The 26483-nt window shown below is 40.9% G+C and overlaps 1 pseudogene; it reads left to right on the top strand.

The window, feature by feature from the left end:
* The first annotated feature begins 1795 nt into the window (after nt 1-1795).
* Nucleotides 1796-15071, top strand: LOC110296462 (interferon-inducible protein AIM2-like; annotated as a pseudogene).
* Nucleotides 15072-26483: the final 11412 nt, after the last annotated feature.

Below are 26483 nucleotides of genomic sequence, written 5' to 3'. Positions count from 1 at the left end.
GGCCATCTTGGGCAAAAACTCAGTGGAGGGTCCCAAGGTCCCCAGAGGTCTCTCCACACTGCAGGCACACTAGCACACCCAGGAACTTGAGATCACTGCTGAGGGAAATGCAACATCTGTTCTAAAAACCCAGAGGGTCTTGTGCTAGCAGGAACAGGGACAAAGGACACCTGCCTGACCACTGGCTGGAATTCTTCTGGTCAGCTCCATCCCCACACCATCTTGAATACAAACACAGCGGGCACTAGCTCACCCAGGAACTTGAGATCACTGGTGAGTGGAACACAACATCTGTTCCAAAACACAGGGACAATGGGCAAAGGCAGGCCCTAGCACACCCAGAATCTTGGGATCACTGAGTCCAGTCTACACAGGAGAGCAAGTGCATGGCGGAAGCAACAGAGCTTCTTGGAAAGGTTCCCTTCGGACCTTCATCCACAACCAGGAGGCAGAAATGAGACCCAGACCCCCGGGCACCTTCCCTGCCAGAGGAGAGTCGGCCTCCAGGGAGGGCTCTGACACCAGGACTCAGGAGGTGGAACTGAGCTCCAGATTTCTGTGCACCTTCCCTGCAAGAGGAGAGCTTGCCTGCAGAGAGAGCTCTGACCACTGGGACTCAGGAAAGAGTTGGACACCCAGGAGTGTAGACAGAGGCTGAGGAATCACAGGAGGAACGAACTCCAGGCAGAGACAGCTAGAACATCCAAAACCAGAGATTACCAGATGGAGAAAGGCAAATATAAGAATCTTACTAACAGAAACCAGGACAACTAGGCATCATCAGAACCTGTCACTTCCAACTCAACCAGCAAGCAAAACGCAACCACCAGTTCTTCTTAAAGCAGTTTACTCAGGCAGCTTCTTTCTTAAAATCCCCCAGCCTCTCTGGTTACAAGTGTTTTTCTCCACTCCAGCCACAACCACACCCCCACCAATCACCACAGGTCACATCACCTCATCAGGCAGGCTTGCTCAGCCAATCAGGGATTAAGGGTGGGCCATCCACCAAACATGGGCTTGTTTACTGCCTGGAGCAGATTTCCATCCAGCTGGCCTGTTTACAGCCTGGAATGGCTCCCCACAATTCCCCCTTTTGTATTTTTTTGAACAAGCTCCATGGGTGAAGATAGAGGTCTGATCCCCAGTGTGCAGAAATAGGGGCCATGTACAGGATTGACTCTTAGGCTCACAGGTTTTTACCCAGAGCAGCCCTGACCTGCTCCCGTGCCATTTTTCCTGGGGGAAGGACACTAGGACACTCAACCCTCATGCAATCAGACATACCTCCCAGAGATTGTCAAACAGCTTCCAGACTAACCTCTGTGCAGTGCTTAGCCGTACAACCCTATGGAGCGATGGCTTCATTGTTCATTCTTCATGGCAGCAAGCCAAATCTGAGGTGACTGCCCTGCTTCCACTGTGGCAAAACCTTGCACCACCATGGCAGCAGTGTGGACCTGGGCATTCCACAACCAACACATACACCATACACCCAACATGCATGCCAAAACAAGGGCCACAGTGAGGGCATCTATCCCAGTCCATTCTTTCCTGATGCCAAGCCAGGATCCACTCCGGTAGAATTCACGGTGACAATTGCCTAGCGAAGCTCATTCATCTTGCCATCAAAATTTTACAGTCCAATTTCTTAACACCAACAGTATTCCCCATCTGGGTTCCCCACCCATCAGGGGCAGACACATGCTCATCACCAGCAAGATCAGCTTCTTCATTTTGACAGTGTAGCACTAGCCACTCTGGAGCCCACACTGGCTCTGTGCGATTCTGTGGAAACATGCAAACAGACCCTCTCCCCCAGGCTAACACGGGATCCAGACCATTCCATGATCCTGTAAGCACATCCTTCCATTTAGCATACCCCAGTTTACTGGGGCTGGTATTAGCATGTTGTTCAGCAGCAGAGCTACCTTCCTTATCCAATTGTAAAAAATTTAAGGTAAAAAGAGCTAATGAGATTCTTATGTTTGGGGTATGGCCATAGCCTATTCCCCCTTTTTGTTTTATTAATAATTCTTTTAAGGTTCTATGTGCTTGTTCAATGATTCCCTGGCCTTGAGGATTATATGGTAGGCCGTGTTTAACTTGTACTTCCATCTGTTGACAAAAAGACACCAGGGTTTTGGCAGTATATGCAGGGCCATTATCTGTTTTAAGTTGTTGGGGCTTACCCCAAGCTGCCCAGGCCTCCAAACAATGCTGTATAACATGGGAGGCCTTCTTCCCTGCCATGGGAGATGCATAAACTCTTCTTGAACATGTGTCAATGGATACATGAACGTATTTCAATTTGCCAAATTCTGAAAAATGTGTCATATCCATCTGCCAAACCTGTAGAGGGAGAAATCCTCTAGGATTCATTCCATAAGAAGGTGGGTGTTGAAACTCAAGGCAATGTCCACAGATAGTGACTACATCCCGAGCTTGTGCTCTAGAGATTCCAAATTTTCTCTGCAGAGTTTTACCATTAATATGAAATTTAGAATGAAATTGTGAGGCTAACTCCATAGGGGATGCTAAAAATATGAACTCCATACGAGTACAATTATCCACAATATCATTTTCCTTACTTAAGGGTCCTGGAAGCCCACTATGATCATGGATATGTCCAATATATAATGGTTGGCGTCTTTCCCACAGCAACTTCTGTAATTGTAAGGCCAAGGCTTGAATGGTACTACGAGCTTTTATTTGGCCTGCCACTTCAAGGGATAAAACTAAATTAACTACATATTGTGAATCTGAAATTAGATTAAAAGGAAAAATCACAATCCTTAATGACCTCAACAACTATTTGTAATTCTACCATCTGTGAAGTACAGGGATAATACTGCCTGACCACAGGATCTTTCCCCTCTACCATATATACTCCACGTCCGGTTTTTGATCCATCTGTAAACATGTTAACTGCATCCTTAATGGGTGTTTTCCTCACTACTTGAGGAAAAATGACTGGATGTTCCTTAAAAAATGTCATTAACGGATGTTTGGGATAATGATTATCAAATGAGCCCACATTAATACAGGATAAAATAGCCCACTCATCAATATTTGCTGTTAGGACCTTTTGCTCATACCTATCATAAGGGATTACAATAGAGCTGGGTTTTATACCAAAAAATTGTAAACAATGCTGAATTCCCAACAAGGCTAAAGAAGCTACTGTTGTAGGGTAATGATCTAATGTCCTCCCAGCAGATATTTTGGAATGGATCCATAACAGTGGACCTTCTTGCCACAATAATCCTGTGGATTGCATCTCAGTAGGTAATATTATCAAAATGATGGGTAACCCTTCTCTACAACGCTGAAGCAGGGCTTTAATCAATTCTTCTTCCACTAGGGCAAGGGCCTTTCTAGCCTTAGGTGTTAATTCCTTTTTGGAACTTAACTCTGAGTCTCCTTTTAAAATTTGAAACAAAGTATGCAAGGAATCAACCCTCAGCTGTATCTTTTGAGGCCAAAGGGCCATAAGGGCAATCCTTGCTCCTAAACAGGATACTATTTTTAACAAATCCCTACCCCCTAAGGTAATGGGCATCTCAAACACATATGGTTGAAACATCCCACCATGCCCTTCCTTATCTTTCTTTAATCTTGTAAAATCAGGATACAAGGAGCTTCTTCCTAACTCCTGTGCTAGCTCCTCTATATCCTCCTCTGATCCACTTTCAGAGCTCGATGAGCTCACCTTTTCGGACTTTAATGATCTCTCTTCCTTCAATTGTTCTAGTGCTTACTTGCCTGATTCCACTGCTTGACAACAACGCTCATCTTCTAAACAGCTATTCACTAGATTCCACACTGCTCTCGTACCTTCTTTAATGACACCCTGCTCCCAGGAGAAATCTAGGTCTCTTCCCAACCTACTCCAGCTAGCAGGAGTCAAATGGCCCGACATGGCAAACCAAGGAGCAATCTTGTCACACTCCTCGAGGAAGGCTTGAATGGTATGCTTTTTATGTTTTGCAACTTTCGCTCTTAGCAGCTCATCGAGTGCTGAAAAAATTGGGTGTGACTGTGACGACACCATACCTAGTCACTCATGCCCTCAGAAAAATTACTCAAATGGCTAGAAAAATAACCCATAGACTGTCCCTATTACTCTCTTACTTTCACATTCTCTCTTACTTTCACTTTCTTGTCTCCAGAGTGGGAGAGCCTATTTGTCTCTTTACCAAGAGCCTAATCCCAATTCCAGGATACTGAGTTACTTACTGTACTCATCCTGTCGACAGACCCTGACTGCAGAAAGTTCTGAACCTCTTCAGTGGGAGAATCGGGTCCTGGCTTTCTTCGGCAACACTTGTTGCGTCCAACTCGACCAGCAAGCAAAATGCAACCACCGGGTCTTCTGAAAGCAGTTTTACTCAGGCAGCTTCTTTCTTAAAATCCCCCAGCCTTTCTGGTTACAAGTGTTTTCTCCACTCCAGCCACAACCACGCCCCCACCAATCACCACAGGTCACATCACCTCACCAGGCAGGCTTGCTCAGCCAATCAGGGATTAAGGGTGGGCCATCCACCAAACATGGGCTTGTTTACTGCCTGGAGCAGATTTCCATCCAGCTGGCCTGTTTACAGCCCGGAATGGCTTCCCACAAGAACCCAGTATGCCCACCACAGCGAGTCATGGATACCTCAACACACCTGAAAAGCAAGATTCAGATTTAAAATCGTATTTCATTATGCTGGTAGAAGATTTTAAGAAGGGCATTAATAACTCACTTAAAGAAATACAGAAGAGCACTGCTAAACAGGTGGAAGTCCTTAAAGAATTAAAGAAAAACACTGCTAAACAGGTAGAAGTACTTAAAGAGGAAACACAAAAATCACTTAAAGAAATACAGAAAAACACAACCAAACAGGTGATGGAATTGAACAAAACCATCCAAAATCTAAAATGAGAGTAGAAACAAGGAAGGAAACCCAAAGGGAGACAACTCTGGAGATAAAAACCCTAGGAAAGAAATCAGGAACCATAGATATGAGCATCAGCAACAGAATACAAAAGATGGAAGAGAGAATCTCAGGTGCAGAAGACTCCATAGAGAACATGGACACAACAATCAAAGAAAATGCAAAATGCAAAAAGATCCTAACCCAAAACATCCAGGAAATCCAGGACACAATAAGAAGACCAAACCAGAGGATAATAAGTATAGATGAGAATGAAGATTTTCAACTTAAAGGGCCAGCAAATATCTTCAACAAAATTATTGAAGAAAACTTCCCTAACCTAAAGAAAGGGATGCCCATGAACATACAAGAAGCCTACAGAACTCCAAATAGACTGGACCAGAAAAGAAATTCCTCCAAACACATAATAATCAGAACAACAGATGCACTAAATAAAGATAGAATATTAAAAGCAGTAAGGGGAAAAGGTGAAGTAACAAATAAAAGCAGACCTATAATAATTAAACCAGACTTCTCACCAGAGACTATGGAAGCCAGAAGATCCTGGACAGATGTAATACAGACCCTAAGACAACACAAAGGCCAGCACACACTACTATACCCAGCAAAACTCTCAATTACCAAAAACAAACTATTCCGTGACAAAACCAAATTCACAGTATCTTTCCACAAATACAGCCCTTCAAAGGATAATCAAGGGAAAACACCAACACAAGGACAGAAATTATGCCATAGAAAAAGCAAGAAATTAATCTTTCAACAAACCTAAAAGAAGACAGTCACAAGAACAGAATCCAACATCTAACAACAAAACTAACAGGAAGCAACAATTACTTTTCCTAAAAACCTCTTAATATCAACCGACTTGATATCCAAATAAAAAGACATAGACTAACAGACAGGCTACATAAACAGGATCCAACATTTTGCTGCTTACAGGAAACCCACTTCAGGGAAAAAGACAGACACTACCTCAGAGTAAAAGGCTGGAAATTTTTCTCCAAACAGATGGTAAGAAGAAACAAGCTGGAGTAGCCATTCAAATATCGAATAAAAGTGACATCCAACACAAAGTTATCAAAAAAGACAAGGAGGGGCACTTCATACTCATCAAAAGTAAAATCTTCCAAGAGGAACTCTCAATTCTGAATATCTATGCTCTAAATGCAAGGGCATCCACATTCATTAAGGAAACTTTAGTAAAGCTAAAAACACACAATGTACCTCAATCAATAATATTGGGAGACTTTAACACCACACTCTCATCAATGGACAGATCCTGGAAACAGAAACTAAACAGAGACACATTGAAACTTACAGAAGTAATGAAAAAATGGAATTTACAGATATCTACAGAACATTTTATCCTAAAACAAAAGGATATACCTTCTTCTCAGCACCTCGTGGCACCTTCTCCAAAATTGACCATATAATTGGTCACAAAACAGGCCTCAACAGATACAAAAATATTGAAATCATACCAAGCATCCTATCAGATCACCATGGAATAAAGCTGATCTTCAATAACAACATACATAATAGAAAGCCAACATTCACGTGGAAGCTGAACAACATTCTACACAATGATACCTTGGTCAAGAAAGAAATAAAGAAAGAAATTAAAAACTTTTTAGAGTTTAATGAAAATGAAGCCACAACATACCCAAACTTATTGGACACAATGAAAGCAGTCCTAAGAGGAAAACTCATAGCTCTGAGTATGTCTAAAAAGAAACTATAGAGAGCATACACTAGCAGCTTGACAGCACACCTAAAAGCTCTAGAACAAAAAGGAAGCAAATTCACCCAAGAGGAGTAGACAGCAGGAAATAAAACTCTGGACTGAAATCAACCAAGTGGAAACAAAGTATTCAAAGAACCAACCAAACCAGGAGCTGTTTTTGTTTGTTTGGTTGGTTGGCTGGTTGGTTTGGTTTGGTTTTAGAAAATCAAAAAGATAGATAAAGCCTTATCCAGACTAATTAAAGGGCACAGGAACAGTATTATCCTAATTAACAAAATCAGAAATGAAAAGTGAGACATAACAACAGAACCTGAGGAAATTCAAAACATCATCAGATCCTACATCAAAATCTTATACTCAACAAAACTGGAAAACCTGAATGAAATGGACAAATTTCTAGACAGATACCAGTTACGAAAGTTAAATCAAGATCAGATTAATGACCTAAACAGTCCCATATCCCCTAAAGGAATAGAAGCACTCTTAATAGTCTCCAATCAAAAAAAGCCCAGGGCCAGATGGGTTTAGTGCAGAGTTTTATCAGACCTTCAAAGAAGACATAATTTCAATTCTCCTCAAATTATTCCACAAATTAGAAACAGAAGGTACTCTACCCAATTCATTCTATGATGCCACAATTACTCTGATACATAAACCACATAAAAACCCAACAAGGATAGAGGACTTCAGAACAATTTCCCTTACGAATATTGGTGCAAAAATACTCAATAAAATTCTCACTAACTGAATCCAAGAACACATCAAAATTATGATCCATCATGATCCAGTAGACATTATTCCAGGGATGCAGGGATGGTTTAATATACAGAAATTCATCATGTAATCCACTATATAAACAAAGTCAAAGACAAAAACCACATGATCATCTCCTTAGATGCTGAGAAAGCATTTGACAAAATCCAACACCCTTGGAAAGATCAGGAATTCAAGGCCCATACCAAAATATAATAAGAGCAATATACAGCAAATAAGTAGCCAACATCAAAGAAATGGAGAGAAGCTGGAAGCAATCCCACTAAAATCAGGGACTACACAAGGCTGCCCACTTTTTTCCTACCTATTCAATATAGTACTTGAAGTCCTAGCCAGAGCAATTGGACAACAAAAGGAGATCAAGTGGATACAAATTGGAAGGGAAGAAGTCAAAATATCACTATTTACAGATGATATGATAGTATAAGTGATCCTAAAAATTCCACCAGAGAACTTCTAAACATGATAAACAGCTTCAGTGAAGTAGCTGGATATAAAATTAAATCAAACAAATCAGTGACATTTCTCTACATGAAGGATAAACAGGCTGAGAAAGAAATTAGAGAAACTACACTATTCACAACAGTCATAAATAAAATACCCGGGTGTGACTCTAACCAAGGAAGTGAAAGATCTGTATGAGAAGAAATTCAAGTCTCTGAACAAAGAAATCAAAGAAGATCTCAAAAGATGGAAAGATCTCCTATGCTCATGGATTGGCAGGATCAATATAGTCAAAATAGCTATCTCGCCTAAAGCAATCTACAGATTCAATGAAATCCCCATCAAAATTCCAACTCAATTCTTCACTGAGTTAGAAAGGGCAATCTGCAAATTCATCTGGAATAACAAAAAATCTAGGATAGCAAAAACTATTCTCAATTATAAAAGAACCTCTGGTAGAATCAGAATGTCTGACCTCAAGTTGTACTACAGAACAATTGTGATAAAAAAAAAAAAAACTGCATGGTTTTTGTACAGCTACAGACAGGTAGACCAATGGAATAGAATTGAAGGCCTAGAAATGAACCCACAAAGCTATGGTCACTTGATCTTTGACAAGGGAGCTAAAACCATCCAGTGGAAAAAAGACAGCATTTTCAACAAATGGAGCTGGCACAACTGGCAGTTATCATGTAGAATGGGAATTGATCCATTCTTATCTCCTTGTAATAAGCTCAACTCTAAGTGGATCAAGGAACTCCTCATAATACCAGAGACAATAAAACTTACAAATAAGAAAGGGGGAAAAGCCTCGAAGATATGGGCACAGGGAAAAAAATTCCTGAACAGAACAGCAATGACTTGTGCTGTAAGATCAAGAATTGCAAATGGGACCTCATAAAATTGCAAAGCTTCTGTAAGGCAAGAGACACCGTCAATAAGACAAAAAGGCCACCAACAGATTGGGAAAAGATCTTTACCAATCCTAAGTCAGATAGGAGACTACTATCCAATATATATAAAGAACTCAAGAAGCTGGACTCCAGAAAATCAAATAACCCTATTAAAAAATGGGGTTCAGATCTAAACAAAGAATTCTCAACTGAGGAATACTGAATAGCTGAAAAGCACCTGAAAAAATATTCAAAATCCTTAGTCATCAGGGAAATGCAAATCAAAACAACCCTGAGATTCCACCTCATGTCAGTGAGAATGGCTAAGATCAAAAATTCAGGTGACAGCAGATGCTGGCAAGAATGTGGAGAAAGAGGAACACTCCTCCATTGTTGGTGGAATTGCAAGCTGTTACAATCACTCTGGAGATCAGTCTGGGGGTTCCTCAGAAAATTGGACATAGTACTACAGGAAGACCCAGCAATACCTCCCCTAGGCATATATGTAATTTTATAAAGGTAGAGTTGATTCTAATTTTTAATCTCCTTTTAATTCATCTGTAGGATCTCATCCCGAGATCTCTTCCTTTCCTCACGTTGAATGATCTGTATTTCTATTATGCACAGGAATATTCCTGGGAATGTACAGGAGCTCTGCACACATCACTGAGCTTCCTCACTCTGATGCAAGAGTCAATTAAATGCTCAGAGTTGTAGGGGAAAATATGCTATAGGAAAATCACAAGAAGACAGAGTCAGATTCAGCCCCTTGCAATGTTTCAGGATTCTGACACACACTTTTCATAGCAAAGAAGGATTCTGATTCAGGAATTTTGTCTCCAGAGTCAGTAAAACTGCCCCATCTGAACATAGAACACAAAATATTACTTTGATGTTCTTCCAATCTAGATAACTTCAAGTCTCCAATCTTTTCCTAACATCTGTATTTCCCTTCAATTCAGCTTCTTTCTTCCTGGGGTTTTACTGTGAATGAAGGTTGCTTGGGTAAGTGTGGACCCTAGCTAACATCTTTTCTCTATTGTCACAGCCTCAGAAGAAACAGATGGTGGCAGAACAGGAAGCCATCAGAGAAGATTTACAGAAAGATCCACTTGTAGTCATGGTGCTGAAAGCTATAAATCCCTTTGAGTGTGAGACTCAGGAAGGAAGACAAGAGATATTTCATGCAACAGTGACCACAGAGACAGATTTTTTTCTTTGTAAAATTTTTAAATGCACAGTTTAAAGATAAATTTATCTCAAAGAGAACAATTAAAATATCAAACTAGCTTGGCACAGTAACTTCATGGAGATTACCAGTTCCTCAGTTGTGGTTGATGTTGAATCTAACCATGTAGTCCCAAATAACATTGTTAAGAGAGCCAGGGAAACTCCCAGGATTAGTAAACTGAAGACTCAGCCATGTGGAACAATTATGAATGGGCTGTTTAAAGTTCAGAAGGTAGGTTCCCATACATAATTTTATATTGATCAGTAAGTATAATATAACATATAACACCTATTCTAAGCTTTAATGGAATTGAGAAGTTAAGTTTCAATGTTTTTTACTCTATAAAATCTGAAACAATTAAAATAAATTTAAAAATTGATTTTAAATAATTTTACCAATTAAAAAAGCAATTTTACAAAGTTAAGGATTTGTAGGCTGATAATTTGCCAAGACTTGTGTACAAAGCTCATCAAGTTTTATTTTGTAGTTTTGATTGTCTTGCTCTTTGAGACAGGGTTTAACTGTGTGGCTTTGTCTTGTCTGGCATGTGCTAAGATTTGCTGAGCCTACCTCTTGAGTGCTGGGATCCAAGTGTGTGTCACCACACACAACAAAGGAAGGCATGATTTTTGAAAGTCTGATTTTGAAATTATTTTTATTTCGTTTTCTCCTTGGAGCTTCTGAAACGTAGACCCAGGAATCTTCTCCTCTGTGTTGCTTTTATGCACTTAGGTACTAGCTATATTCAAAGTCACTGTTGTGTTGAGTTGAGCACTGTGCAGAGGACTGATGTGCAGGCATGGTTTGAAGAGAGAGAGAGAGAGAGAGAGAGAGAGAGAGAGAGAGAGAGAGAGAGAGAGAGAGAGAGAGAGAGAGAGAGAGAGAGAGAGAGAGAGAGAGAGAGAGAGAATGGGCCTGATTTGAGCTTCAAAAACATCAAGGCCTACCCCCAATGACATTTCCTCCAACAAAGCCACTCCTACTCCAACAAGAGGCCACATATCTTAATCCTTTCACATACTGCCACTCCCTGTGATCCTGTAGGGACCATTTTCATTCAAATCAGGAATCAGAAAAAAAAAAAACAAAAACAAAACAAAACAAAACAAAAAAAAAAAAAACACTAGTCTTTACGAACAGTTTTCTGGCCTAAGACAGACCCTGAAGGACCACAGGAAACATGTTGATTTGCGCACTTGTAGCCAGGATGACCACTCTAGTCTTTTCAGAAACGGAGGCAGGAGGGAAATGTCCTCCTTGGAAAATTAAAGCATAAAAACACCCATCTGCCTTCAGTTCTGAGCCTACAGTTTGATTAATTACCCACTAATGTCTACTCATTTATTGAATCAAACTAACATTGAAATATTGACTTCTTCCTTTTCAATTTGTATCCCCTTGATGTACTTTTGTTGTCGAATTGCTCTGGCTAGAACTTCAAGTACTATATTGAATAGGTAGGGAGAAAGTAGGCAGCTTTGTCTAGTCCCTGATTTTAGTGGGATTGCTTAAAGTTCCTTAGTGAGGTAACTCAATCACAAAAGAAGGCATTAGACATGCACTCACTGATAAGTGGATATTAGCCCAGAAACATAGAATACCCAAGAAACAATTTGCAAAACACAAGAAAATCAAGAAGAGGGAAGACCAATGGGTGGATACTTTGTTTCTCCTTAGAATAGGGAACAAAATACTCATGAAAGGAGTTAAAGAGGCAAAGTTTGGAGCTAAGATGAAAGGATGGACTATCTAGAGAAGACCCCACCCAGGGACCCATCCCATAATCAGCCACCAAACCTAGAGACTATTGCATGTGCCAGAAAGATTTTGATGAAGGGACCCTGTTATTGCTGTCTTGTATGAGGTTATGCCAGTGCCTGGCAAATACAGAAGTGGATGCTCACAGTCATCTATAAGATGGAACTCAGGGTCCCCAATGGAGAAGCTAGAGAAAGCACCCAAGGAGCTGAAGGGGTCTGCAACCCTATAGGTGGAACAATAATATGAACTAACCAGTATGCCCAGAGCTCGTATCTCTAGCGGCATATGTAGCAGAAGATGGCCTAGTCGGCCATCACTGGGAAGAGAGGCCCCTTGATATTGCAAACTTTATATGCCCCAGTACAGGGGAATGCCAGGGCCAAGAAGCAGGAGTAGGTGGGTAGAGGAACAGGACAGAGGGAGGGTATAGGGAACTTTTGGGATAGCATTTGAAATGTATATAAAGAAAATAACTAATAAAAAAAGAAATATTGATATTTTGCGTAACTGACCAGCAACTGGTCTCCTTCTAATCTAGACTTGACCGAGAAGGATATTTCATTCATGGTTTACTTTTTAACTTTTAGATTTCTTCACTGAGTCTTTTATTTTTGGTTCATGGGTCTCTGTTACTTGTTTCCTTTAGTGACTCTCCTCCTAACCACGAGGAGCTCCTTTCCCATGATTGCCCCCTACGTGCTGGCCCTGGAGAAGTCCCACCTTCCCTGTCTACCAGTTGTTTCTGTGAGCTATTCTGGCCTCCCAAAAGAAAAAAGCTTAGAACTAGGACTTGACTCATATTTTCCTTTCACAGATAACAGAGGAAAAAGATAGAGTACTGTATGGTATACATCATAAAACAGGGACAATGGAGGTATTGGTGCTGAGAAACCCGAGCAAAACAAAGTGCAAAGAAGGAGACAAGATTAGACTCACGTTCTTTGAGGTGTCAAAAAATGGAGTGAAAATTCAGTTGAAATCTAGACCTTGTAGATTTTTTAAGGTATGGAAATTCTCAAAAGATGTTGTTTTGTGTTTTCTATTGGAAAGCCAGTGAACAGGATGGCAGAGAAGAGCTTGATGTGTATGCCGTTGCATTTCACAGACCTGAGAGGCCTGTCATTAGAAAATACATATCCCAGATACACAATTACAAAGCTGTGGATGTCCCAAAGAAGACACACATGTGCGTGTGCATGTAAACAGACACATACGAACACACACACACACAAACAAACACACATGTACATACAATCTCCCTCTCCCTCTCTCCCTCTCTCCCTCTCTCCCTCTCTCCCTCTCTCCCTCTCTCCCTCTCTCCCTCTCTCCCTCTCTCCCTCTCTCCCTCTGTCCCTCTGTCCCTCTGTCCCTCTCTCCCTCTCTCCCTCTCTCCCTCTCTCCCTCTCTCCCTCTCTCCCTCTCTCCCTCTCTCCCTCTCTCCCTCTCTCCCTCTCTCCCTCTCTCCCTCTCTCCCTCTCCCTCTCTCCCCCTCTCCCCCTCTCCCCCTTCCCCCCTCCCCCTCCCCCTCTTCTTCCTCTTCCTCTTCTTCTTCTTCTTCTTCTTCTTCTTCTTCTTCTTCTTCTTCTTCTTCTTCTTCTTCTTCTTCTTCTTCTCCTCCTCCTCCTCCTCCTCCTCCTCCTCCTCCTCCTCCTCCCCTCCCCGCCTCCTCCTTCTTCTCTCAAAAAATCTCCACAATGAATTTATTGAATACAGACTAAATCTAATGAAGGCAGCTTTCTCAAAGTTGCACACATCAATCTGGCAAATGCAGTTTAAAAACTAGTCAGACTATAACACCCTGACAACAAACATCTGAGCCAGGGCAATCATCTTCACGTCTGTCATAGTCCAAAGCAGTTAAGTCAGCTATCTCATCCCCGTGCTGATGACCCCACTGATTCTGCTTTCCTCTCTTCCTCACTACTCAACTGATTATATAGAGTGTCATTAAATAGGGACCTGAGAAGTCTTCATATTTGTGGCTCTTGTGTAGAAGTGTGTGTGTGTGTTCAGGGCAGATACAGTTCAGGAGAGTCGTCCAAGAGTGACAGAATTAAGAGGAAATATGTGTTAGGTGAGGAGATTTGATGAGAAGAGAGGAATTTCCAGGAGAACACAGTAACTGAAAGTAGAGGAGAGTTACTTAATCAACAATATTTCAGTCTTCATCTTCCTTTCCTACCCAGGTTAAGGCTGCAAAGTAAAAAACTGAGATAAAAGTGTGAGGTGAAGTCAACTCATTTAAAAAACCTTTTCCTGAAGAATCCTGATGCTGCTCCTTGAACCAGACTGAGCTAGCTGAGGATAGCATTTTACAACCTCATCATCCTATTGTATTAGTTAGAAAAGGACAAACACTCAAAAAACATCTGAAAAATATATGTCAACTTACTATTTATTAAATTATTAAGACTGTCCCACCTGGGAATCCATCCTATATAGAACCACCAAACTCAGACACTATTGCATATGCCAGCAAGATTTTGCCCACAGGACCCTGATATAGCTATCTCTTGTGAGGCTATGCCAGTGCCTGGCAAATACAGAAGTGGATGCTCACAGTCATCTATTGGATGGAACACAGGACTCCTAATAAAGGAGCTAGAGAAAGTATCCAAGGAGCTAAAGGAGTCTGCAACCATATAAGAGCATCAACAACATGGACTAACCAGTACCCCTCAGAACTGTGTCTCCAGTTGCATATGTAGCAGAAGATGGCCTAGTCGACCATCAATGGGAGAAGAGTCCCTTGGTCTTGTGAAGATCATATGCCCCAGTACAGAGGATTGCCAGGGCCAAGAATTGTGTTTTTAAAAAGAAAGATTGTTGGAAAAATAAATAAATATGATTTTACTCAGGATTCAGAAAGTTAGAAAAAAGTTTGTGGCTGTTCTGTTTTTATTACTTATTTTAATTTTGATATCATAATACGATGACACTATTTCCCTCTTTCCTTTTGTCCCTCTAAACTCTCACATGTACTATTCCTTGCTTTCTTTCAAGCACATGGCCTTCTTTTTCATAAATTGTTGCTATAAGCATATATGCACATCTACATACACATACAAATACAACCTGCTCAATCTGTACAATGTTGCTCGTATGTATGTTTTCAAGGATGACCATTTGCTATTGAATAATTAATTGCTGTGCTCTTTCCCAGGATAGACTGTTCTTTCAATAAATAATGTTATGTGTTAGCTAATTGCAAAAATCACATTTTTCTTTTTTTTTAGATTCAACCCAGGGAGCTAAGGTTGCATTACAAGCACATGAGGAAAACCTAAGGAAAGACAAACATCTTCAGAGAATGAGGAGATGGAAAAATTTCTACCTGGGGCAGGTAGTGAATACTAGACAATGCACAAATTATAATTAAGTTAACAAATTTAACAAGATTGAGTATAGTGGCATGAGAACGGAGATCTTCAGAGAACCTCCACCATAAGGAGAGCTTATACTCATTTTGAGGCGCTTTCCTGGGTGGGCATGAGAAAGTCTGGGCACAAGCCTAGGAAAGATGATCCACTGAGGGAAAGGCATGAAGGTCTCCCTTGAACTCCTCATATATGATGAAATTCCTCTAGTGTTGCAGGATATTTGATCACACAGTGAACCCCCAGACTGTGTTGTTTACAAGAAAAAGCTAGGCATAATTGAGGACAGAAGGAGCCAGAGAATGAGAAAGAGCAAGATGGTTAGAACATATTGCCAAAGTTAGTTTGAGGTCAACCAGAGAAATTAAGGAAAATCTAAAGGAAGCCATATTAAATCAGAGTGAAGAGGAGTTTTGAGTATTGAAACAAGAAGCATCCAGAACTAGACATAGATTAGTAGACAGAGGCAGTAAGTCTCTAAGCTGACTATTACCTCTTGTGAATAAAAGTTACTCTTACACTCTAGGGGAAGAGAAGCAACACTTTTACTCTTCTTCATGGCAAAGAAATCTGCTATGGTTTGTATATGCACAGCCTAGGGAGTGGCACTATTAGAAGGTTTGGCCTTCTTGAATTAGTAAGTATGTCACTGTGGGTGTGGCTTTTAGGACCCTCATCCTAGATGCCTAGAAGCCAGTATTCTGCTAGCAGCCTTAAGATGAAGATGTAGAACTCTCAACTCCTGCACCATGCCTTTCTGGAGGCTGCCAAGCTCCCACCTTGATGATAATGAACTGAACTTCTAAACCTGTAAGCAATCCCCAAGTAAAAGTTGTCCTTAGAAGACTTGCATTGGGGGGGTAGCTAGGGCGCAGAGTCGGCTGACACCTGCCACCTACCCACCGACACCCGCCACGGGAGCTTAAGACTTCTGGTGAGTGGAACACAGCGTCTGCTCCAATCCAATCGCAAGGGACCTGAGACTGCATTAGTTAGGTAAGCAGAAAACCCGGCCTGAGTAGGGGCACAAGCCCCTTCCGGTCCAACTAGCACCAGGGTAGCTAGGGCACAGAGTCGACTGACACCGCCAGCTACTCACAACACCAGTCACGGGATCTTAAGACTTCAGGTGGTCCGGCCACCCTCCTGGCCAGAGGACAGGTATCTGCCCGGCCCAGGAGCCCTCTGCCTCAGGATCTGCGGTACCCATCTTGGTTCCGGGACTCCACCAAACATAGGAACTTAGTCTGCACAGAGGAGAGTGTGCACCACAGAACCTGACAGCTGGTGGGACAGGCAGAAGCCACAGAGCCTTTGAGGCAGCGCCCTTTTCGGGCCCTAGACATCTGGCCACCCTCCAGGCCAGAGGACAGGTGTCCACCCGGCCTGGGAGCCCTTTGCCTCAGGATCGGCGGAAGCCATCTTGGTTCCAGGACTCTTCTGAACTTAGTCTGCACAGGTGAGAGTGTGCACCACACAAGCTGACAGCTTCTGGGACAGGCGTGAGCCACAGAGCTACTGAGGCAGCACCCTTTCCGGGCCCCAAACATCCTGCCACCTTCCTGGCCAGAGGACAGGTGTCTACCCAGCCTGGGAGGCTTTTACAAAAACCATCCAGTGGAAAAAAGACAGCATTTTCAACAAATGGTGCTGGCACAAATGGCGGTTATCATGTAGAAGAAAGCGAATTGATCCATTCCTATCTCCTTGCACTAAGGTCAAATCTAAGTGGATTAAGGAACTCCACATAAAACCAGAGACACTGAAACTTATAAAGGAGAAAGTAGGGAAAAGCCTCGAAGATATGGGTACAGGGGAAAAATTCCTGAATAGAACAGCAAAGGCTTGTGCTGTAAGATCGAGAATCGATAAATGGGACCTCATAAAGTTGCAAAGCTTCTGTAAGGCAAAAGACACCATCAATAAGACAAAAAGACCACCAAGAGATTGTGAAAGGATCTTTACCTATCCTAAATCAGATAGGGGACTAATATCCAATATATATAAAGAACTCAAGAAGGTGGACTCCAGAAAAACAAATAACCTCATTAAAAAATGGGGCTCAGAACTGAACAAAGAATTCTCACCTGAGGAATACCGAATGGCAGAGAAGCACCTGAAAAAATGTTCAACATCCTTAATCATCAGGGAAATGTAAATCAAAGCAACCCTGAGATTCCACCTCACACCAGTCAGAATGGCTAAGATCAAAAATTCAGGTGACAGCAGATGCTAGCGAGGAGGTGGAGAAAGAGGAACACTCCTTCATTGTTGGTGGGATTGCAAGCTTTTACAACCACTCTGGAAATCAGTTTGGCGGTTCCTCTGAAAATTGGACATAATACTACCAAAGGATCCAGCAATACCTCTCCTGGGCATATATCCAAAAGATATTCCAACCGGTAAGAAGGACACATGCTCTACTCTGTTCATAGCAGCCTTATTTATAAAAGCTAGAAGCTGGAAAGAACCCAGATGCCCCTCAACAGAGGAATGGATACAGGAAATATGGTACATTTAAACAATGGAGTACTACTCAGCTATTAAAAGGAATGAATTTATGAAATTCCTAGGGAAATGGATCGACCTGGAGGGCATCATCCTGAGTGAGGTAACACAATCACAAAAGAACTCACACAATATGTACTCACTGATAAATGGATATTAGCCCAAAAACTTAGGATACCCAAGATATAAGATACAATTTCTTAAATGCATGAAACTCAAGAAGAATGAAGACCAAAGTGTGGACACTGTGCCCCTTCTTAGAATTGGGAACAAAACACCCATGGAAAGAGTTACAGAGATAAAGTTTGGAGCTGTGACGAAAGGATGGACCATCTAAAGACTGCCATATCCAGGGATCCATCCCATAATCAGCTTCCAAATGCTGACACCATTGCATACACTAGCAAGATTTTGCTGAAAGGACCCAGATATAGCTATCTCTTGTGAGACAATGCCGGGGCCTAGCAAACACAGAAGTGGATACTCACAGTCAGCTATTGGATGGGTCATACAGCCCCCAATGGAGGAGCCAGAGAAAGTACCCAAGGGGGTAAAGGGAACTTTAATCCTATAGGTGGAACAACAATATGAACTAACCAGTACCCCAGAGCTCTTGACTCTAGCTGCATATGTATCAAAAGATGGCCTAGTCAGCCATCACTGGAAAGAGAGGCCCATTGGACTTGCAAACTTTATATGCCCCAGTACAGTGGAACGCCAGGGCCAAAAAGTGGGATTGGTTTGGTAGGGGAGTGTGGGGGGGAGTGTATTGGGAACTTTTTGGATAGTATTGGAAATGTAAATGAGGAAAATACCTAATTTAAAAAAAAAAAAAGACTTGCATTGGTCATGGTGTCTGTTCACACCAGTAAAATCCTAACTAAGACAGGATGCTTTGAAACAAGGGGAAGGAAAAATTGTTCTGCCTCTGGAGCAAAAGAAGGAGTAGGTTCTAGGTATGGAATACTAAGAATCTTCAACATGAGGTATTATGTAGAATTAAAGATGAAACTCCTTCATACTTAGAAACGCACATGACTCAGTGTTTGCCAAAGACAATAGATCAATAGATCTGTTGTCAGCTGAACAGATCAATAGGATATCCTCTAGTCGCTCTAAATATTTTTTATGACTATGCTGAACAACCATCAGCTAACAGCTAACCACAGACAGCTTCGAGGAAACAGTCATGTAAGTGCCTGTGCTTACTTTCCAGGTCCAGGTCACCTGATATGGTTGCAAGGAATTAAGTCAGGCCAGGTTGGAGGGACCACAGCCCAATGTTACAGCTGTGACAATTTTATTGAGAACAATCATATTATTATCTTTATCAAAAGCAGAATATGATGAAAATTGCCAGGATCAGTACAGCTGTAGTTTCCATGATACAAGGATGCTTGCAAGGTATACAGGATACAAAAAATATATATCTATGAACAATTGTTCATTCCAGTTTCCATGCTTCCTTCACTACTAAGGAAACATACAGAGAAACATGAAATGCCTGAATGCTTCACTGCCTGAGGGACTGCCTTAGATGGAGCCATGAACTCCAATCTGAAGACCTATGATGCATGCCACTCAAGGCATGCTGGCTAAGCCAACTTCATGGTTCCCTGCACAACCAAGACCATGTGCACTGGGTTCAGGTTGTAGCTTATTAGCACAATTCATATCTATCATATTGTAGGCCCCAAGATTAGCCTGCATCATTGCAAAGGAGCTCAAAGTCTATTGGAGTACTCAAAATAGACTCAACAGTGCATAGCATCAGGTGGTCAATTTCACATTCAAAATGGAGACTGAGAATGAAGTGGAAATACTAGAAATGAGTTGGATATTTACAGTGAGGCCAGAATACCATCAGCAGGATCACCAGTAGACTTGACCTAGCAGAGAATGGAATCAGTAGAGTCAAAATTGATCATTGTCAGCCCAGATAGGAAAATGTCATTTAAATTATATTTGTATATTTATACACAGAAGTATGCATATTATAAATGTTTTAGGTAGATAGTAGTATGATTCTTAAGACTTCAGACATACTTTCTGTTATTTACATCTGCCTTAGATGGAGCCATGAACTCCAATCTGAAATCTATGATGCATCATATATATGCATCTCCTTAATTAGAGCCCTTTCTATTTCACCCATCAGGTCACTTATACCCTAGTATTATCCTCTATTGCTTGCCTATACCTTAAGCCCTGCCATGGTCCTTTTTAACTTAACTAGTTTCTGCAGTTATTCCAGGAATTGTAGCTGCAAATGTCATGATTTTATTTTCCTTACAGCTGAATAGTATTCCACAGTATATATATTCCACATCTTTATTATCCATTCATTGGTTGAAAGGCATTTAGTGTCCTTTCATTTCCTAGCTTTTGTGAATAGGGAAGCAAAGAACATAGCTGAGCCGGTATCTTCAGAGTTTTGTCCTTTGGATATACGCGAGGAGTAGTGGAGCTGGATCATACCCTAGATTCATTTTTAGCCTCCTGAGTATTCTCCACTCTCATTTCCAGAATAGCTGGTTCAATTTGTATTCCCACTAACAGTGAACGAGGGTTTTTTGTGGTTCTTTGTATCCCCTCTGCTGTTGGTTATTTTTGGTGGGTGGGGGATCCTTCTAATATAATTTTACTTATAGACACAGAAACTTGAAATTCATATATTTCCCCTATTCCACACTGAACATCTAAAAATTGTAAAAAAAAAATACTTTTTGTTTTTTGGCTATGGAAAAGCTACCAAGCTACATGAAAACAGGCAAGCAATCATACTTTGCCAATTTCTGATCTTAAGCAAAGGTACTAGAAATGTTTATAGAATATTTAAGAGGAAAATATATGGCAACACATCAAAATATGAGAGGGAAATAAGCATGTAAGTATATTTTTTTTTTATTTATTTTATATTTTTATTACATATTTTCCTCAATTACATTTCCAATACTATCCCAAAAGTCCCCCATAGCGCCCCCCACTTCCCTACCCACCCATTCCCATTCTTTTGGCCCTGGCATTCCCCTATATTGGGGCATATAAAGTTTGCAAGTCCAATGGGCCTCTCTTTCCATTGATGGCCGACTAGGCCATCTTTCGATACATATGCAGCTAGAGACAAGAGCTCCAGGGTTCTGGTTAGTACATCATGTTGTTCCAACAATAGGGTTGCAGATCCCTTTAGCTCCTTAGGTACTTTCTCTAGCTTGTCCATTGGGAGCCCTGTGATACATCCAATAGCTGACTGTGAACATCCACTCCTGTGTTTGCTAGGCCCCGGCATCGTCTCACAAGAGACAGCTATATTTGGGTCCTTTCAGCAAAATCTTGCTAGTGTATGCAGTGGTGTCAGCGTTTAGAAGCTGATTATGGGATGGATCCCTGGATACAGCAGTCTCTAAATGGTCCATCCTTTCATCCCAGCTACGAACTTTGTCTCTGTAACTCCTTCCCTGGGTGTTTTGTTCCCAATTCTAAGAAGGTGCACAGTGTCCACACTTTGGTCTTCATTCTTCTTGAGTTTCATGCGTTTATCAAATTGTATCTTATATCTTGGGTATCCTAAGTTTTGGGCTAATATCCACTTATCAATGAATACATATTGTGTGAGTTCTTTTGTGATTGTGTTACTTCACTCAAGATGATGCCCTCCAGGTCCATCCATTTGGCTAGGAATTTCATAAATTCATTCTTTTTAATAGCTGAGTAGTACTCCATTGTGTAAATGTACCATAATTTCTGTATCCATTCCTCTGTTGAGGGACATCTGGGTTCTTTCCAGCTTCTGGCTATTATAAATAGGGCTGCTATGAACATAGTGGAGCATGTGTCCTTTTTACCGGTTGGGACATCTTCTGGATATATGCCCAGGAGAGGTATTGCTGGATCCTCCGGTAGTACTATGTCCAGTTTTCTGAGGAACCGCCAAACTGATTTCCAGAGTGGTTGTACAAGCTTGCAATCCCACCAACAATGGAGGAGTGTTCCTCTTTCTCCACATCCTCGCCAGCATCTGCTGTCACCTGAATTTTTGATCTTAGCCATTCTGACTGGTGTGAGGTGGAATCTCAGGGTTGTTTTGATTTGCATTTCCCTGATGATTAAGGATGTTGAACATTTTTTCAGGTGCTTCTCTGCCATTCGGTATTCCTCAGGTGAGAATTCTTTGTTCAGTTCTGAGCCCCATTTTTTAATGGGGTTATTTGACTTTCTGGAGTCCACCTTCTTGAGTTCTTTATATATATTGGATATTAGTCCCTTATCTGATTTAGTATAGGTGAAGATCCTTTCCCAATCTGTTGGTGGTTTTTTTGTCTTATTGATGGTGTCTTTAGCCTTGCAGAAGCTTTGTAGTTTCATGAGGTCCCACTTGTCAATTCTCGATCTTACAGCACAAGCCATTACTGTTCTATTCAGGAATTTTTCCCCTGTGCCCATATCTTCAAGGCTTTTCCCCACTTTCTCCTCTATAAGTTTCAGTGTCTCTGGTTTTATGTGAAGTTCCTTGATCCACTTAGACTTGACCTTAGTACAAGGAGATAGGAATGGATCGATTTGCATTCTTCTACATGTTAACAACCAGTTGTGCCAGCACCATTTGTTGAAAATGCTGTCTTTCTTCCACTGGATGTTTTTAGCTCCCTTGTCGAAGATCAAGTGACCAAAGGTGTGTGGGTTCATTTCTGGGTCTTCAATTCTATTCCATTGGTCTATTTGTCTGTCACTATACCAGTACCATGCAGTTTTTATCACAATTGCTCTGTAATAGAGCTTTAGGTCCGGCATGGTGATTCCACCAGAGGTTCTTTTATCCTTGAGAAGAGTTTTTGCTATCCTAGGTTTTTTGTTATTCCAGATGAATTTGCAGATTGCACTTTCTAATTCGTTGAAGAATTGATTTGGAATTTTGATGGGGATTGCATTGAATCTGTAGATTGCTTTTGGCAAGATAGCCATTTTTACAATGTTGATCCTGCCAATCCATGAGCATGGGAGATCTTTCCATCTTCTGAGATCTTCTATAATTTCTTTCTTCAGAGACTTGAAGTTTTTATTATACAGATCTTTCACTTCCTTAGTTAGAGTCACGCCAAGATATTTTATATTATTTGTGACTATTGAGAAGGGTGTTGTTTCCCTAATTTCTTTCTCAGCCTGTTTATTCTTTGTGTAGAGAAAGGCCATTGATTTGTTTGAGTTAATTTTATATCCAGCTACTTCACCGAAGCTGTTTATCAGGCTTAGGAGTTCTCTGGTGGAATTTTTAGGGTCACTTATATATACTATCATATCATCTGCAAAAAGTGATATTTTGACTTCATCTTTTCCAATTTGTATCCCTTTGATCTCCTTTTGTTGTCGAATTGCTCTGGCTAGGACTTCAAGTACTATGTTGAATAGGTATGGAGAAAGTGGACAGCCTTGTCTAGTCCCTGATTTTAGAGGGATTGCTTCAAGCTTCTGACCATTTACTTTGATGTTGGCTACTGGTTTGCTGTAGATTGCTTTTATCATGTTTAGGTATGGGCCTTGAATTCCTGATCTTTCCAAGACTTTTATCATGAATGGGTGTTGGATCTTGTCAAATGCTTTTTCCGCATCTAACGAGATGACCATGTGGTTTTTGTCTTTGAGTTTGTTTATATACTGGATTACGTTGATGGATTTCCGTATATTGAACCATCCCTGTATCCCTGGGATGAAACCTACTTGGTCAGGATGGATGATTGTTTTGATGTGTTCTTGGATTCGGTTAGCAAGAACTTTATTGAGGATTTTTGCATCAATATTCATAAGGGATATTGGTCTGAAGTTTTCTATCTTTGTTGGGTCTTTTTGTGGTTTAGGTATCAGAGTAATTGTGGCTTCGTAGAATGAGTTGGGTAGAGTACCTTCTGTTTCTATTTTGTGGAATAGTTTGTGAAGAACTGGGATTAGATCTTCTTTGAAGGTCTGATAGAACTCTGCACTAAACCCATCTGGTCCTGGGCTTTTTTTAGTTGGGAGACTATTAATGACTACTTCTATTTCTTTGGGGGATATAGGGCTGTTTAGATCATTAACCTGATCTTGATTCAACTTTGGTACCTGGTATCTGTCTAGGAACTTCTCCATTTCATCCAGGTTCTCCAGTTTTGTTGAATATAGCCTTTGGTAGAAGGATCTGATGGTGTTTTGGATGTCTTCAGGATCTGTTGTTATGTCTCCTTTTTCATTTCTGATTTTGTTAATTAGGATGCTTTCCCTGTGCCCTCTAGTGAGTCTGGCTAAGGGTTTATCTATCTTGTTGATTTTCTCAAAGAACCAGCTCCTTGATTGGTTGATTCTTTGAATAGTTTTTCTTGTTTCCACTTGGTTGATTTCACCCCTGAGTTTGATTATTTCCTGCCGTCTACTCCTCTTGGGTGAATTTGCTTCCTTTTGTTCTAGTGCTTTTAGGTGTGTTGTCAAGCTGCTAATGTGTGCTCTCTCTAGTTTCCTTTTGGAGGCACTCATAGCTATGAGTTTTCCTCTTAGAAATGCTTTCATTGCGTCCCATAAGTTTGGGTATGTTGTGGCTTCATTTTCATTGAACTCTAAAAAGTCCTTAATTTCTTTCTTTATTCCTTCCTTGACCAAGGTATCATTGAGAAGAGTGTTGTTCAGTTTCCACGTGAAGGTTGGCTTTCTATTATTTATTTTGTTATTGAAGATCAGCCTTAGTCCATGGTGATCTGATAGGATGCATGGGACAATTTCAATATTTTTATATCTGTTGAGGCCTGCTTTGTGACCAATTATGTGGTCAATTTTGGAGAAGGTACCATGAGGTGCTGAGAAAAAGGTATATCCTTTTGTTTTAGGATAGAATGTTCTGTAGATATCTGCCAGATCCATTTGATTCATAATTTCTGTTAGTTTCACTGTGTCCCTGTTTAGTTTCTGTTTCCATGATCTGTCCATTGGTGAAAGTGGTGTGTTGAAGTCTCCCACTATTATTGTATGAGGTGCAATGTGTGCTTTGAGCTTTACTAAAGTTTTTTTAATGAATGTGGCTGCCTTTGTATTTGGAGCATAGATATTCAGGATTGATAGTTCCTCTTGGAGGATTTTACCTTTGATGAGTATGAAGTGTCCCTCCCTGTCTTTTTTGATGACTTTGGGTTGGAAGTCAATCTTATCAGATATTAGAATGGCTACTCCAGCTTGTTTCTTCATGCCATTTGCTTGGAAAATTGTTTTCCAGCCTTTCATTCTGAGGTAGTGTCTATCCTTTTCTCTGAGATGAGTTTCCTGTAAGCAGCAAAATGTTGGGTCTTGTTTGTGTAGCCAGTTTGTTAGTCTATGTCTTTTTATCGGGGAGTTGAGTCCATTGATATTAAGAGATATTAAGGAAAAGTAATTGTTTCCTGTTATTTTTGTTGTTAAAGTTGGCATTTTGTTCTTGTGGCTGTCTTCTTTTAGGTTTGTTGAGGGATTACCTTCTTGTTGTTTCTAGGGCGTGCTTCCTGTCCTTGTATTGGTTTTTTTCTGTTATTATCCTTTGAAGGGCTGGATTCATGGAGAGATAATGTGTGAATTTGGTTTTGTCGTGGAATACTTTGGTTTCTCCATCTATGTTAATTGAGAGTTTGGCTGGGTATAGTAGCCTGGGCTGGAATTTGTGTTCTTTTAGTGTCTGTATAACATCCGTCCAGGATCTTCTGGCTTTCATAGTCTCTGGTGAAAAATCTGGTGTAATTCTGATAGGCTTGCCTTTATATGTTACTTGGCCTTTTTCTCTTACTGCTTTTAGTATTCTATCTTTATTTAGAGCATTTGTTGCTCTGATTATTATGTGTCGGGAGGTGTTTCTTTTCTGGTCCAGTCTATTTGGAGTTCTGTAGGCTTCTTGTATGTTCATGGGCATCTCTTTCTTTAGATTTGGGAAGTTTTCTTCTATAATTTTGTTGAAGATGTTTGCTGGTCCTTTGAGTTGAAAATCTTCATTCTCATCCACTCCTATTATCCGTAGGTTTGGTCTTCTCATTGCGTCCTGTATTTCTTGGATGTTTTGAGTTAGGATCTTTTTGCATTTTACATTTTCCTTGATTGTTGTGCCGATGTTCTCTATGGAATCTTCTGCACCTGAGATTCTCTCTTCCATCTCTTGTATTCTGTTGCTGATGCTCGTATCTATGGTTCCAGATTTCTTTCCTAGGGTTTCTATCTCCAGTGTTGCCTCATTTTGGGTTTTCTTTATTGTGTCTACTTCCCTTTTTAGGTCTAGTATGGTTTTGTTCATTTCCATCATCTGTTTGGATGTGTTTTCCTGTTTTTCTGTAAGGACTTCTACCTGTTTGATTATGTTATCCTGTTTTTCTTTAAGGATTTGTAACTCTTTAGCAGTGTTCTCCTGCAATTCTTTAAGGGATTTTTGTGCTTTCTCTTCATTGTCTTCTGCCTGTTTAGCAGTGTTCTCCTGCATTTCTTTAAGTGTGTTATTGAAGTCCTTCTTGAAGTTCTCTATCATCATCAGGAGATATGCTTTTAAATCCGTGTCTAGCTTTTCCGGTGTGTTGGGGTGCCCTGGACTGGGCGAAGTGGGGGTGCTGGGTTCTGATGATGGTGAGTGGTCTTGTTTTCTGTTAGTAAGATTATTACGTTTACCTTTCGCCATCTGGTAATCTCTGGGGTTAGTTGTTATCCTTGTCACTGTTTAAAGATTGGAGCAGAAGCTGTGTTCCACTCACCAGCAGTCTCTAAATCCTGCGGTGGGGGTCGTGGGTAGCTGGTGGTACCCTGGTGCTGGTCCAGCCGGAAGAGGCCTGTGGTTGTACACAGGCCGTT

Source organism: Mus caroli, unplaced genomic scaffold (genome assembly GCF_978045245.1).
Source record: "Mus caroli unplaced genomic scaffold, Mus_caroli_1 scaffold_1, whole genome shotgun sequence".
In the NCBI taxonomy this organism is placed as follows: domain Eukaryota; kingdom Metazoa; phylum Chordata; class Mammalia; order Rodentia; family Muridae; genus Mus; species Mus caroli.
Note: the sequence above shows the minus strand (reverse complement) of the source record. Positions and strands in the feature narration are given on the sequence as shown.